This window comes from Macaca fascicularis, chromosome 17 (assembly GCF_037993035.2).
Source record: "Macaca fascicularis isolate 582-1 chromosome 17, T2T-MFA8v1.1".
Classification (NCBI taxonomy): Eukaryota; Metazoa; Chordata; class Mammalia; order Primates; family Cercopithecidae; genus Macaca; species Macaca fascicularis.
In genome coordinates, this window is record NC_088391.1 from 38,281,563 (window position 1) to 38,295,444 (window position 13,882).

At 40.4% G+C, this 13,882-nt stretch overlaps 1 pseudogene; it reads left to right on the forward strand.

Annotated features, from left to right (window-relative positions):
- The first annotated feature begins 1,423 nt into the window (after window positions 1-1,423).
- The window catches only part of LOC141408932 (non-histone chromosomal protein HMG-17 pseudogene), a 119,012-nt pseudogene continuing 106,553 nt past the window's right edge, over window positions 1,424-13,882 (forward strand).

Here is a 13,882-nt window from a genome sequence, read left to right on the forward strand (position 1 = left end):
AAGTCAATATTTAAAAATACAAGAGTTTCAAGGCCACATAAGTACATCCAATTGGAACTTTGAGGACATCTTCAAATATCAACTCGAGAATTTCTGTGGTAAAGAAACGTGTTTACTTTTTCTTTCTTTTTTTTTTTTTTTTTTTTTTTTGAGACGGAGTCTTGCTCTGTCACCCAGGCTGGAGTGCAGTGGCCGGATCTCAGCTCACTGCAAGCTCCGCCTCCCGGGTTTACGCCATTCTCCTGCCTCAGCCTCCCCGAGTAGCTGGGACTACAGGCGCCCGCCACCTCGCCCGGCTATTTTTTTGTATTTTTTAGTAGAGACGGGGTTTCACCGTGTTAGCCGGGATCGTCTCTCGATCTCCTGACCTCGTGATCCGCCCGTCTCGGCCTCCCAAAGTGCTGGGATTACAGGCTTGAGCCACCGCGCCCGGCCTAAAACAATGGTGAAAATTAACTTGACAAAATTTTTTCTCTATAATACTGACTACAGAAATGTGGTTTAACTATCTGGCTGGTCGTTTGGTTTATAACCACAGGTATATAAAAGACTTGAGGCATGGAGAAGTTTGTAAGAGTCTAATTTTTGAAATTTGACTTCATCGGAATCTGTAACTCTAAGCAGCATAAAGGTGACGAAAGGAAGTAAGTTTTAAGTTTTATGGAGAGTTGAAGTTTTAATTTCCTGAAAAAGCTTAAATTTTCTGAATCCAAATAGGAATGAGTACACACACACACACACACACACCATATGTGTTGTGCTTTAAATAGTTATTGAAACGAGGATGAATATTGTGTATGTGTCGATGTATGCATTACGCTGTATTAGCCACGGTATACATAGATGATGAACAAGAATGAAGTAGTCCTTGCCCTCATTAATTGCTATTACAGGAAGAAGATAAATTTAAGTAAGCATAAAATTTTAAAACTCTGAAATTTAATACATATATTCAAACTTCACTATTAATATTGTAAGTAAAGCCGAAATATAGATAAGCAAATTCCCCCAACCCCAGCAGGAGATGGGAACTTAGCAGTCCCGTTCCCACCCACATTTGTAAAGTAGGAGAAGGGACTGAGCAGAGAATAGGAACACACTGCAGTTTTATTACATCTAAATTTGGGTTGTGTGGCCTTCCTTCTGTGCAAAATAGGAAATAGACTAGGGAGTCATACAGAAGATAAGAGTCAAGGACTACTTTAGATAAATGGTGGCTAAGGAAAGCCTGGCTGAAAATGAGACATTTTTTCTGAGATGTAATGAAAGAGAAAAATGTATTTGTGTGTTTAATAATGGTAAAATGTCGGCAAGAAGCATTCTAGGCAGAGAAAAACACCCATGGTTGGACAAAGCTTGGCATATTTGAGGCATTAAGAAAAGCACTAATGTGACTAAAGAATTATGACAGGAAAGGCCCGATATGCAGCCCCTAGACAGCTGTAGAAACAAGTTTGAATTGTATTCTAAGTGCATTGGGAAGCCACTGAAAGATTTTAAGCAATTGGGTAGCACAATTCCAACTACATTTTTGCCACAAATAGATAATGAATTGATGATGGGGAGTATGAAATCAAACACTACTCTGCAGGCAGTTGCAGCAACCCAGGTAAGAAATAATGGTGGCCTTAACTGAGGTGAGGTCATTAGCTAGCAGTTAAAAGAAGAAGATCTGTAAAATGGATGGCGGGGCTGTAGGAGTGGAAAGCTACGAAATCATCTGTGGGAACAGGAAAACAAGCTTACTAGAGAAATAAAGTCAGGGGAGGGCAAGAATATTAATTTAATTGAAACAAAGCAGCTGAATGTTGTGGCATTCTCTATCAATATTTGGCTGTTGAGGAGAAGTCATGGAGGCTGTAATATGGGAGCATCCACACTGGAGCTTACTAGTGCTGTATGATGAAAGAAACTAGAGGAAAAATTATTGAGAATATGTCTACTTTATTTTATTTTATTTTATTTTTGAGACAGTGTCTTGCTCTGTCACCCAGGCTGAAGTGCAGTGGCACGATCTCAGCTCACTGCAACCTCCACCTCCTGGGTTCAAGCCTGGATTCTCCTGCCTCAGCCTCCTGAGTAGCTGGGACTACCGGTGTGCACCACCATGGCTGACTAATTTTTTGTATTTTTAGTAGAGATGGCGTTTCACCATATTAGCCAGGCTGGTCTCGATCTCCTGACCTCATGATCCGCCCACATTGGCCTCCCAAAGTGCTGGGATTACAGAATGGAGAATATATCTAAGATAAGTTTACTAGTGCTGTATGATGAAAGAAACTAGAGGAAAAAGAATTGAGAATATTTCCAAGATAATTGTTGAAGTAAAGTATCTCAGAATCTAGGTGGTCAAAAAGGGAAGAGAAGTCAGAGCAGGGTGATGGATAGAAAGGACAGTAATGATTGAGAAAAGAAGATTCCATGTCTTCATAGTTAAAGATGCATGAAGATATAATAACATAAAAGTAGGAAATAACATTTCCTACTTGAGAAAATTACAACAGAACAGCATTTTTAAGGTTTAATCAAGGCAAAAAAAAAAATGTGGAGAAACTGATTTGAGAAAAAGATGTGTATGTTGGCCAAGGGGATACCTGGTCACTGAGAGATCATTCCAGAGATGGGAGGTGGGTGGACGTTGGGTCTGTTTTTACAGAGCTGTCCAGAGTAGTGTGGGAATGATTATCACTATAAAAAGATGCCCAAGAAGGGGATATAAGAATAATTCTTATAATCACCAAGACAAGTGTGGACAAGCAGACCTACTGCTGTGTTCACAAATGCTTCTGTCTGTTTATGAGATGGCATTTCTCTGATGCTTATTTGTGCTCATGGGATGTTGCCAGTTTTCTGAGCGGGCTCCATGTGGGATAATAGCAGTTCTAAGCAGCAGTTCCCTGTGGATAGGCAGAAGGTCATGGTGAGCTTTCTTGCAGCTCCCAAGCAGCTGTTCATAGAAGTTCAGAACAGCAAGTTTTTGAGGCTTTTCAGGTTTTGCACTCTCAAAGTGAAAATCATCCAGTCTTGCTTGCACCCTTCAGATTCTCCCTCCACCCCTCTAACTGAAGGATCTACCTACAAGATAATTCGAACCTATGGTTTACCCACTTAAAATAAACCAAACGTTACCAAGGCATTGATTCCTTGTCTTACATCAGAATCATCTTTTGGAAAATAAAAATCATGGGTTCTATCAATTTTGCATCATAATTTCTGGAGATTAATGTATTTAACCTACTTTATTCAGATTTCCCTGGTAGAATTGATATGCTTAATAAGATTTCCCTTTAATTCTTATAGAGCAGGATCTACACTGTTCAACACATGGAAATTTCAAACTAGGTGGGATTTTAAAAAGGCTTTCGTGATCTAGATCCTGGCTACTTCTCTGTATGTTGCCATTCAATGCATCTAACTTGACTTTCAAGCAATACCTGTTTATTTTGCCTTTATCAAACAGATACAGGATCTTGGGTGTAGTTAAAAGTTTGGCATTCCTGTTGAGGAATCAAGTTGCACCTGACCCCTGTGCACTGAGTGCACTAAAGATTCATTGCAAGTCTTTGCCTCTGCACCCTCCACATTGCATTGAATAATCTGTGTGTCTGTTTTCTCCCACTAGGTTTTCAATTTGTCAAAGATAAGGAGGTAGTTGCCCTGCACTTTGTATCTTCAGCATTTAACACAGTCCCTGGCATACATATTGTTTGTTTGATGCTTAAATAAAACAAACTGAAAGACCTTATAGTTAAGTGAAAGATAAATACAATTAAAGTGTTATCGGTATGTATGCTCTGGAAATAGACATGTGATGGTTAATATTGAGTGTCAACTTTATTGAATTGAAGGAAGCAATGTATTGTTCCTGGGTGTGTCTGTGAGGGTGTTGCCAAAGGAGATAAACATTTGAGTCAGTGGACTGAGAGAGGCAGACAGACCCACTCTCGTTCTGGGTGGGCACCATCGAATCAGCTGCCGATGCCACTAGAATAAAGCAGGCAGAAGAAAGTGGAATGAGCAGACTTGCTGAGTCTTCCAGCCTTCATTTTTCTCCCATGCTGGATGCTTCCTGCCCTCCAAAATCAGACTCCAAGTTCTTTAGCTTTTGGATGCTTGGACATACACCAGTGGTTTGCCAGGGGCTCTTGGGCCTTTGGCCACAGGCAAGGCTACACTGTTGTCTTCACTACTTTTGAGGTTTTCAGACTTAGACTGGCTTCCTTGCTCCTCAGCTTGCAGATGGCCTATTGTGGGACTTCAACTTGTGATCCTATGAGTCAATGCTCCTTAATAAACCGCCTTCATATATAAATCTACCCTATTAGTTCTGTCCTTCTAGAGAACCCTAACTAATACAAGATATAAGACACCCTCAGCATTGGTAAGGAATTCCCAACTTAGGTTTGAATGTGGGGTTAAAGATAAGAGAAAACTTCACAAAAGATGTGAAAGAAAGAAATCAATGTTTGAAAATGTTTAAACTCAATTTGGAAATGTTCATGTAAGAGTAGAGAAATGTGTCAATCAAGAATGAGTGTCTATTTAAGGTTAGGGAAATGATAAAAAATGAAGCATTGAAGAAGCACAAACTGCTGCTAATGATGACTCAGAAACAGTCAGATTAAGCTCTGTGGCACTATGTTTAGGGTATATTTTAAGATTTTTTTTCTTTTTTTTAATTTATTTTTTATTATTATTATACTTTAAGTTCTAGGGTACATGTGCATAACGTGCAGGTTTGTTACATATGTATACTTGTGCCATGTTGGTGTGCTGCACCCATCAACTCGTCAGCACCCATCAACTCGTCATTTACAGCAGGTATAACTCCCAGTGCAATCCCTCCCCCCTCCCCCCTCCCCATGATAGGCCCCGGTGTGTGATGTCCCCCTTCCCGAGTCCAAGTGATCTCATTGTTCAGTTCCCACCTATGAGTGAGAACATAGGGTGTTTGGTTTTCTGTTCTTGTGATAGTTAGCTAAGAATGATGGTTTCCAGCTGCATCCATGTCCCTACAAAGGACACAAACTCATCCTTTTTTATGGCTGCATAGTATTCCATGGTGTATATGTGCCACATTTTCTTAATCCAGTCTGTCACTGATGGACATTTGCGTTGATTCCAAGTCTTTGCTATTGTGAATAGTGCCGCAAGAAACATACGTGTGCATGTGTCTTTATAGCAGCATGATTTATAATCCTTTGGGTATATAACCAGTAATGGGATGGCTGGGTCATATGGTACTTCTAGTTCTAGATCTTTGAGGAATCGCCATACTGTTTTCCATAATGGTTGAACTAGTTTACAATCCCACCAACAGTGTAAAAGTGATCCTATTTCTCCACATCCTCTCCAGCACCTGTTGTTTCCTGACTTTTTAATGATCGCCATTCTAACTGGTGTGAGATGGTATCTCACTGTGGTTTTGATTTGCATTTCTCTGATGGCCAGTGATGATGAGCATTTTTTCATGTGTCTGTTGGCTGTATGAATGTCTTCTTTTGAGAAATGTCTGTTCATATCCTTTGCCCACTTTTTGATGGGGTTGTTTGTTTTTTTCTTGTAAATTTGTTTGAGTTCTTTGTAGGTTCTGGATATTAGCCCTTTGTCAGATGAGTAGATTGCAAAAATTTTCTCCCATTCTGTAGGTTGCCTGTTCACTCTGATGGTAGTTTCTTTTGCTGTACAGAAGCTCTTTAGTTTAATGAGATCCCATTTGTCAATTTTGGCTTTTGCTGCCATTGCTTTTGGTGTTTTAGACATGAATTCTTTGCCCATGCCTATGTCCTGAATGGTACTACCTAGGTTTTCCTCTAGGGTTTTTATGGTATTACGTCTAACATTTAAGTCTCTAATCCATCTTGAATTAATTTTTGTATAAGGAGTAAGGAAAGGATCCAGTTTCAGCTTTCTACTTATGGCTAGCCAATTTTCCCAGCACCATTTATTAAATAGGAAATCCTTTCTCCATTTCTTGTTTCTCTCAGATTTGTCAAAGATCAAATGGCTGTAGATGTGTGGTATTATTTCTGAGGACTCTGTTCTGTTCCATTGGTCTATATCTCTGTTTTGGTACCAGTACCATGCTGTTTTGGTTACTGTAGCCTTGTAGTATAGTTTGAAGTCACATAGTGTGATGCCTCCAGCTTTGTTCTTTTTACTTAGCATTGTCTTGGCAATGCGGGCTCTTTTTTGGATCCATATGAACTCTAAAGCAGTTTTTTAAAATTCTGTGAAGAAAGTAATTGGTAGCTTGATTGGGATGGCATTGAATCTATAAATTACCTTGGGCAGTATGGCCATTTTCACGATATTGATTCTTCCTATCCATGAGCATGGTATGTTCTTCCATTTGTTTGTGTCCTCTTTTATTTCACTGAGCAGTGGTTTGTAGTTCTCCTTGAAGAGGTCCTTTACATCCCTTGTCAGTTGGATTCCTAGGTATTTTATTCTCTTTGAAGAGATTGAGAATGGAAGTTCATTCATGATTTGGCTCTCTGTTTGTCTGTTACTGGTGTATAAGAATGCTTGTGATTTTTGCACATTAATTTTGTATCCTGAGACTTTGCTGAAGTTGCTTATCAGCTTAAGGAGATTTTGGGCTGAGACAATGGGGTTTTCTAAATATACAATCATGTCATCTGCAAACAGGGATAATTTGACTTCTTCTTTTCCTAACTGAATACCCTTGATTTCTTTCTCTTGCCTGATTGCCCTAGCCAGAACTTCCAACACTATGTTGAATAGGAGTGGTGAGAGAGGGCATCCCTGTCTTGTGCCAGTTTTCAAAGGGAATTTTTCCAGTTTTTGCCCATTCAGTATGATATTGGCTGTGGGTTTGTCATAAATAGCTCTTATTATTTTGAGGTACGTTCCATCAATACCGAATTTATTGAGCGTTTTTAGCATGAAGGGCTGTTGAATTTTGTCAAAAGCCTTTTCTGCATCTATTGAGATAATCATGTGGTTCTTGTCTTTGGTTCTGTTTATATGCTGGATTATGTTGATTGATTTGCAAATGTTGGACCAGCCTTGCATCCCAGGGATGAAGCCCACTTGATCATGGTGGATAAGCTTTTTGATGTGCTGCTGAATCCAGTTTGCCAGCATTTTATTGAGGATTTTTGCATCGATGTTCATCAGGGATATTGGTCTAAAATTCTCTTTTTTTGTTGTGTCTCTGCCAGGCTTTGGTATCAGGATGATGTTGGCCTCATAAAATGAGTTAGGGAGGATTCCCTCTTTTTCTATTGATTGGAATAGTTTCAGAAGGAATGGTACCAGCTCCTCCTTGTACCTCTGGTAGAATTCAGCTGTGAATCCATCTGGTCCTGGACTTTTTTTGGTTGGTAGGCTATTAATTATTGCCTCAATTTCAGAGCCTGCTATTGGTCTATTCAGGGATTCAACTTCTTCCTGGTTTAGTCTTGGAAGAGTGTAAGTGTCCAGGAAATTATCCATTTCTTCTAGATTTTCTAGTTTATTTGCGTAGAGGTGTTTATAGTATTCTCTGATGGTAGTTTGTATTTCTGTGGGGTCGGTGGTGATATCCCCTTTATCATTTTTTATTGCGTCGGTTTGATTCTTCTCTCTTTTCTTCTTTATTAGTCTTGCTAGAGGTCTGTCAATTTTGTTGATCTTTTCACAAAACCAACTCCTGGATTCATTGATTTTTTGGAGGGTTTTTTGTGTCTCTATCTCCTTCAGTTCTGCTCTGATCTTAGTTATTTCTTGCCTTCTGCTAGCTTTTGAATGCGTTTGCTCTTGCTTCTCCAGTTCTTTTAATTGTGATGTTAGAGTGTCAATTTTAGATCTTTCCTGCTTTCTCTTGTGGGCATTTAGTGCTATAAATTTCCCTCTACACACTGCTTTAAATGTGTCCCAGAGATTCTGGTATGTTGTATCTTTGTTCTCATTGATTTCAAAGAACATCTTTATTTCTGCTTTCATTTCCTTATGTACCCAGTAGCCATTCAGGAGCAGGTTGTTCAGTTTCCATGTAGTTGAGTGGTTTTGATTGAGTTTCTTAGTCCTGAGTTCTAGTTTGATTGCCCTGTGGTCTGAGAGACAGTTTGTTATAATTTCTGTTCTTGTACATTTGCTAAGGAGTGCTTTACTTCCAATTATGTGGTCAATTTTGGAATAAGTGCGATGTGGTGCTGAGAAGAATGTATATTCTGTTGATTTGGGGAGGAGAGTTCTATAGATGTCTATTAGGTCTGCTTGCTGCAGCGATGAGTTCAATTCCTGGATATCCTTGTTAACTTTCTGTCTCATTGATCTGTCTAATGTTCACAGCGGAGTGCTGAAGTCTCCCATTATTATTGTATGGGAGTCTAAGTCTCTTTGTAAGTCTCTAAGGACTTGCTTTATGAATCTGGGTGCTCCTGTATTGGGTGCATATATATTTAGGATAGTTAGCTCTTCCTGTTGAATTGATCCCTTTACCATTATGTAATGGCCTTCTTTGTCCCTTTTGATATTTGATGGTTTAAAGTCTGTTTTATCAGAGACTAGTATTGCAACCCCTGCTTTTTTTTGTTCTCCTTTTGCTTGGTAAATCTTCCTCCATCCCTTTATTTTGAGCCTATGTATGTCTCTGCATGTGAGATGGGTCTTCTGAATACAGCAGACTGATGGGTCTTGACTCTTTATCCAGTTTGCCAGTCTGTGTCTTTTAATTGGAGCATTTAGTCCATTTACATTTAAGGTTAATATTGTTATGTATGAACTTGATCCTGTCATTATGATATTAACTGGTTATTTTGCTCGTTAGTTGATGCAGTTTCTTCCTAGCCTAAATGGTCTTCACATTTGAGTGTTTTTGCAATGGCTGGTACCGGTTGTTCCTTTCCATGTTTAGTGCTTCCTTCAGGGTCTCTTGTAAGGCAGGCCTAGTGGTGACAAAATCTCTAAGCATTTGCTTATCCGTAAAGGATTTTATTTCTCCTTCACTTATGAAACTTAGTTTGGCTGGATATGAAATTCTGGGTTGAAAATTCTTTTCTTTAAGAATGTTGAATATTGGCCCCCACTCTCTTCTGGCTTGGAGAGTTTCTGCCGAGAGATCTGCTGTTAGTCTGATGGGCTTCCCTTTGTGGGTAACCCAACCTTTCTCTCTGGCTGCCCTTAAGATTTTTTCCTTCATTTCAACTTTGGTGAATCTGGCAATTATGTGTCTTGGAGTCGCTCTTCTCGAGGAGTATCTTTGTGGCGTTCTCTGTATTTCCTGGATTTGAATGTTGGCCTGCCCTACTAGGTTGGGGAAGTTCTCCTGGATGATATCCTGAAGAGTGTTTTTCAACTTGGTTCCATTTTCCCCCTCACTTTCAGGCACCCCTATCAGACGTAGATTTGGTCTTTTTACATAATCCCATACTTCTTGCAGGCTTTGTTCATTTATTTTTCTTCTTTCTTGTTTTGGTTTCTCTTCTGGCTTCATTTCATTCATTTGATCCTCAATTGTTGATACTCTTTCTTCCAGTTGATCGAGTCGGTTACTGAAGCTTGTGCATTTGTCACGTATTTCTCGTGTCATGGTTTTCATCTCTTTCATTTCATTTATGACCTTCTCTGCATTAATTACTCTAGCCATCAATTCTTCCACTTTTTTTTTCAAGATTTTTAGTTTCTTTGCGCTGGGTATGTAATTCCTCCTTTAGCTCTGAGAAGTTTGATGGACTGAAGCCTTCTTCTCTCATCTCGTCAAAGTCATTCTCCGTCAAACTTTGATCCGTTGCTTGTGATGAGCTGCGTTCCTTTGCCAGGGGAGATGCGCTCTTATTTTTTGAATTTCCAGCTTTTCTGCCCTGCTTTTTCCCCATCTTTGTGGTTTTATCTGCCTCTGGTCTTTGATGATGATGGTGACGTACTGATGGGGTTTTGGTGTAGGTGTCCTTCCTGTTTGATAGTTTTCCTTCTAACAGTCAGGACCCTCAGCTGTAGGTCTGTTGCAGATTGCTTGAGGTCCACTCCAGACCCTGTTTGCCTGCGTGTCAGCAGCAGAGGCTGCAGAAGATAGAATATTGCCGAACAGCGAGTATCCCTGTCTGATTCTTGCTTTGGAGGCTTCCTCTCAGGGATGTACTCCACCCTGTGAGGTGTGGGGTGTCAGACTGCCCCTAGTGGGGGATGTCTCCCAGTTAGGCTACTCAGGGGTCAGTGACCCACTTGAGCAGGCAGTCTGTCCCTTCTCAGATCTCAACCTCCGTGTTGGGAGATCCACTGCTCTCTTCAAAGCTGTCAGACAGAGTCGTTTGCATCTGCAGAGGTTTCTGCTGCTTTTGTGGTTGTTTAGTATGCCCTGTCCCCAGAGGTGGAGTCTACAGAGACAGGCAGGTTTCCTTGAGCTGCTGTGAGCTCCACCCAGTTCGAGCTTCCCAGCGGCTTTGTTTACCTACTTAAGCCTCAGCAATGGCGGGCGCCCCTCCCCCAGCCTCGCTGCTGCCTTGCGGTTAGACAGCATACTGCTGTGCTAGCAATGAGGGAGGCTCCGTGGGCGTGGGACCCTCCCGGCCAGGTGTGGGATATAATCTCCTGGTGTGCCTGTTTGCTTAAAGCGCAGTATTGGGGTGGGAGTTACCCAATTTTCCAGGTGTTGTGTGTCTCAGTTCTCCTGGCTAGGAAAAGGGATTCCCTTTCCCCTTGTGCTTCCCAGGTGAGGCGATGCCTCACCCTGCTTCAGCTCTCGCTGGTCGGGCTGCTGCAGCTGACCAGCACCGATTGTCCGGCACTCCCTAGTGAGATGAACCCAGTACCTCAATTGAAAATGCAGAAATCACCGGTCTTCTGTGTTGCTCGCGCTGGGAGTTGGAGACTGGAGCTCTCCTATTTGGCCATCTTGCTCCGCCCCTGATCTATTTTAAGATTTTTATTCCTTTCTTATTGTAGTCTCAACATGAGGATCTACCCTGATTGCTTGGTCCTCTGCAGAACATCTACTCCCAAAATGTAGCACCTACTGGTAGAAAAATGAAGGGATGTGAAAATAACAAAAATGTGTTTGAACCCTGCTTCCTCCATTTATTAGCTTATTTTTGTCATGAATTGACTTCTGAATTTTCTCTGAGACTCAGTTTGTATAAAACAAGAAGAATGATTCCTACTTTGCCACTGAGGTTTTGCAAATATAACATGAGAAAACTTGTGAGAATATGGTTAATAAACTGAAAAATGCTTTACAAATGTAAAGTCCTTTTATTTTTTATTCTATTCTCATTTTGTGCTTCTTTTGTATTACATTCTTCTCAATTTTTCCTAAATCATCAGGAAAATGCAAGTCAAAATCACAATGAGACATCATTTTACCCTAGTTAGGATGACTACTATTAAATAGTCAAAAAATAACATGTGCTAACAAGGACAAAAAGACAATGGAACACTTATCTACTGTCAGTGGGAAAGTATATTAGAACAGCCACTATAGAAAACAGTATGGACGTTTGTCAAAAAAAAATAAAAATAAAATTAGTAATGTTGACGTTTTTTCATATACCTGTTGGCCATTTGTATGTCTTCTTTTAAGAAGTGTCTATTCATGACTTTTGCCCACTTTTGAGTGGAATTATTTATGTTTCCTGTTGAGTTGTTCTAGTTCTTTGTATATTGCAAATATGTCTTCTTTCAGGAAAACAGTTTGCAAATATTTTCTCCCATTCCACAAATTTCACCCTGCTGATTATTTCCTTTGCTGTGCTGTTTCTGTGAAAAATGGCATTAGTATTTTGATAGGAATTGCATTGAATCTGTAGTTTGCTTTGGGTAGTATGTTTATTTCAGTGATGTTAATTATTTCCATCCATGAACATAGAACAGGTCTGGTTTTGGTATCAGGGTAATGCTGGTCTCATAAAATGAGTTAGGAAGAATTCCCTCCTCTTTAATTTTTTAGAATAGTTTGAGGACAATTTATGTTCTTCTTTGAAAATTTGGTAAAATTCAGCAGTGAAATCATCCAGTCCTGATGTTTCCTTGTTGGGAGAGTTTTTACTACTGATTCAAATTCATTACTCATTATTGGTCTTTTCAGGTTGTCTAATTCTTTTTTATTCAATCTTGGCAGGTTGTATGCATCCAAGGCTTTATCTATTTCCTTTACGTTTTTCAGTTTGTTAGTATGTAGTTGTTCATAATAGTTTCTAATGATCTTTTGTATTTCCATGGTATCAGTATCGTATACCTAGTCTATTTTTGTTTGCTTCTGAGTGTGTTTAATTGGGTCATCTCTCTTTTTTCTTGGTTAGTCTAGCTAGTGGTATATCAATTTTGTTTATCATTTCAAAAAAACAGCTTTTGGGTTTTATTTCTGTATTTGGGTGCCTAAATCTCTCCCTAGACATGGGAAATTTTCATCTATTGTTTCATTAAATAGTTTTTCTATCCATTTTATTTCCTCTTCACCTTCTGGTTCACCCAAAATTCAAATATTTGGTCACATATTTTTTTTTTATGCTGTCCCATATGTCACATAGGCTTGTTTCCATTTTTAAGTTCTTTTTTCTTTATTTTTGTCTTACTGACTTACTTCAAAAGACCTATATTCAACTTTTGAATTTTTTTCTTCTGCTTGATATAGTCTGTTGTTGAAGCTTCTGAATCTATTTTGTGTTTTATTCAATAGATTCTTCTGTTACATCATTTCTGTTTGTTTTATTTTTATGATATCTATCTCTTTGGTAAATTTCTCATCCATATCTTCACTTGCTTTTTCTAATTTCTTTGGATTATTTTTCTGAGTTCTCCTGTATTTCACTTAGTTCTTTATTATTATTATTTTGAGCTCTGTTTCCAGTGTTTTAAAGATTTCTTTTTGGCTGGAATCTGTTGCTGGAGAGAGAATGGTTTCCTTTGGAGGTGTCATGTTTCCTTGCTTTTCCTATGTCCTTCTCCTGTGCCCTTACATCTGCACGTCTGGTTGGTCAGTCACTTTTGAATTTTTTTTTTTTTTCATGAGGGAGGAGATTTTTCCTACAGATGTGTCTATGCTGTTGGGTGAGTAGAGCACTTAGGCTTTGATTCTGGGTACATGCAGTAGTGTAGTCTTTGCATGATTTTTTCAGCTGTAAACAATGTCACAGTGTCAGTAGGGTCTATGTTTCCTCAGTGTCTTAGGAGGCCATGGTGAAGTTTTGCTGTGTATGAGGAATCCTAGGTAGGCCTGTTCATGGGCCCCAGTGGTGGCCTCAGTGGGCCTACTGTGCATGTTCTTGGGTTCCAGAGTAGTTCCAGTGTACACTGGCACCAGTGTTAGCACTTCAGGGCAGATCAACTCTTGGACCTCCGGGCAGCTTTCTCAGGTGCCAGCAGTGGCACTTGTGGGCTGTGTGGGTTGCCAGACACTTGGGTCCCTGAGTAGTGGACATGGCATGGACAACGGCAATAGCAATGGTGGGATCATTCCCTCACTCTCAAGCAGTCTGCACTGATATTGGCAGTAGCTGCCTTGGGCTGCATAGGCCAGTCCCCAGGCCCACTGGTGGTATATACAGGTGGGTGCCAGCTGTTGTGGTAGTGTTGGATTGGGTTGGCTCCATCTTAGGCCCCAGGAGAAGTAATTATGTGTTAGATGGGGCATGACAGCCCCAGGCCCCTGGAAGGCATGCTTAGGCATGAGTGGGGATGTGGGGGCGGGGTAGAGTCAGGTGGAGCATGCCTGTCGTCAGGTCCCCTAGTTGTGTGTGCACGTGCTGGCTGTGGTGGAGAGGAATGGGGTAAACCCCAGGCCCCTGGTGGAAGGCTCAGGTAGGGGAAGCAGCAGCTGGGCTTGTGTGCTGTTGTGCTGCTGTGCTGCTGCCCTGTTGATGGGGAGGCTGGGGTTGCTTTCAGTGGCAGTAGCTGTAAATAAACAGCTGGGGAACATGTGTTTTGGCCCCAGGTGGCAGCT